The 2,500-nt window shown below is 25.4% G+C and overlaps 1 pseudogene; it reads right to left on the bottom strand.

The window, feature by feature from the left end:
- Positions 1-1,712, bottom strand: part of LOC139946239 (monocarboxylate transporter 12-like) — a 34,717-nt pseudogene extending 33,005 nt beyond the window's left edge.
- Positions 1,713-2,500: the final 788 nt, after the last annotated feature.

Raw genomic sequence — 2,500 nt, 5'->3', positions numbered from 1 at the left:
ATAATAATAATAATAATAATAATAATAATAATAATAATAATAATAATAATAATAATAATAATAATAATAATAATAATAATAATAATAATAATAATAATAATAATAATAATAATAATAATAATAATAATAATAATAATAATAATAATAATAATAATAATAATAATAATAATAATAATAATAATAATAATAATAATAATAATAATAATAATAATAATAATAATAATAATAATAATAATAAATAATAATAATAATAATAATAATAATAATAATAATAATAATAATAATAATAATAATAATAATAATAATAATAATAATAATAATAATAATAATAATAATAATAATAATAATAATAATAATAATAATAATAATAATAATAATAATAATAATAATAATAATAATAATAATAATAATAATAATAATAATAATAATAATAATAATAATAATAATAATAATAATAATAATAATAATAATAATAATAATAATAATAATAATAATAATAATAATAATAATAATAATAATAATAATAATAATAATAAATAATAAATAATAATAATAATAATAATAATAATAATAATAATAATAATAATAATAATAATAATAATAATAATAATAATAATAATAATAATAATAATAATAATAATAATAATAATAATAATAATAATAATAATAATAATAATAATAATAATAATAATAATAATAATAATAATAATAATAATAATAATAATAATAATAATAATAATAAACTTTGCCTGCAATGCGTATAGTAAAACACACGTGCAAAGTACATGTACGTCCAAGTCGTGAGTTGGTACATTTCAAAAAGTGTTTTTTCTGCATTCAGCAGCAATACACCTGGTCGGCTATGCCGAAACGTACAAAACTCACGACTTGGTCCGTACATGTACTTTGCAATTGTGTTTTACTCTACGCATTACAGGCAAAGTCTGCCTCGATTGACGTCACGAACAGCGCCCTCTCGGGTCGGGGTCTACTCTTAAATTTGTAAATAACATAAGAACTGATTTTGTTAAACCTTAGTTAACTGTTTATTCACATTCCACTCATCAAAACACATATATTAGTGACAAAAGCTTTATTTTGAAAAAAATACCACTTCCAGGTGACTTTAACCAATTCCATGACTTGCTGCTGGCCACTTCCTCAGTACACCTCAAGAACCGGCCATGAAGTGGTTTGTTCCTCCAATATTGATGTCTTTCCTCCTTGCTTTCCCCCTCTTGTACTCCTTCGGCCCAACTTCGTCTGCCTTCGTGTACCTTTGTGCAACTTTCAACAAGCTCTCCTCGGTCCTCCTGACATGACAATGCAAGCTTCTGCGCTCGATGTTAACACGGGTGTTAGCGGGTGTAGCATGCCATGCATGGTCATTAGTTTTCTTGTCCCCCTGTCAGTGACATCTATATCTTCCTTAGTCCACTCGACAATACCCGCACTGTACCTCATCAAAGACACCGCCCATGTGTTAATCGCCTTAATCATGTTCCCCCGTTTAGTTTAGACTTCAAACATTTCTTTACACGCCTGATGTATTCTGCCTTCAGCCTTACCTTTGATTTCTTGTGAAGGACATGGTCCGATTCAAGTACACCAAGATACCGATAACTCTCCTCCTCACCCAAAGCCCTCAACTGTGCACCATCTGGCAGAGCAATGCCATCGGATTCCCCCTCTTCATGGTCATTGAAGCACATTTCTCCAGACCGAACTGCATCCCGATGTCATCACTGAAAATCCTGACGGTCTGCACCAAAGAGGTCGATCTCGGCCTCATTCTTCGCAAACAACTTCAAATCGTCCATAAAAAGCAGATGGTTGATCTTACATCCGTCCATCTTCATTACATAACCTGCAGTCACCTTCCTTAGAATCATCGACAGGGACATCAGTGCAAGAACAAACAGCAGCAGAGACAGAGAGTGACCTTGGAAAATACCTCTTCTTATGCATACCTTGCCCAGATTATCATCGTTTGCTGTCAAAGTTGTTCGCCACGTCTTCATGCTCTCGTTGTCGTTGTCGTTGTCGTTGTCGTTGTCGTTATTATTATTATTATTATTATTATTATTATTATTATTATTATTATTATTATTATTATTATTATTATTATTATTATTATTATTATTATTATTATTATTATTATTATTATTATTATTATTATTATTATTATTATTATTATTATTATTATTATTATTATTATTATTATTTATTATTATTATTATTATTATTATTATTATTGTTATTGTTATTGTTTATTGTTATTGTTATTGTTATTGTTATTGTTATTGTTATTGTTATTGTTATTGTTATTGTTATTGTTATTGTTATTGTTATTGTTATTGTTATTGTTATTGTTATTGTTATTGTTATTGTTTTATTGTTATTGTTATTGTTATTGTTATTGTTATTGTTATTGTTATTGTTATTGTTATTGTTATTGTTATTGTTATTGTTATTGTTATTGTTTGTTGTTGTTGTTGTT

This window comes from Asterias amurensis, chromosome 13 (assembly GCF_032118995.1).
Source record: "Asterias amurensis chromosome 13, ASM3211899v1".
In the NCBI taxonomy this organism is placed as follows: domain Eukaryota; kingdom Metazoa; phylum Echinodermata; class Asteroidea; order Forcipulatida; family Asteriidae; genus Asterias; species Asterias amurensis.
Note: the sequence above shows the minus strand (reverse complement) of the source record. Positions and strands in the feature narration are given on the sequence as shown.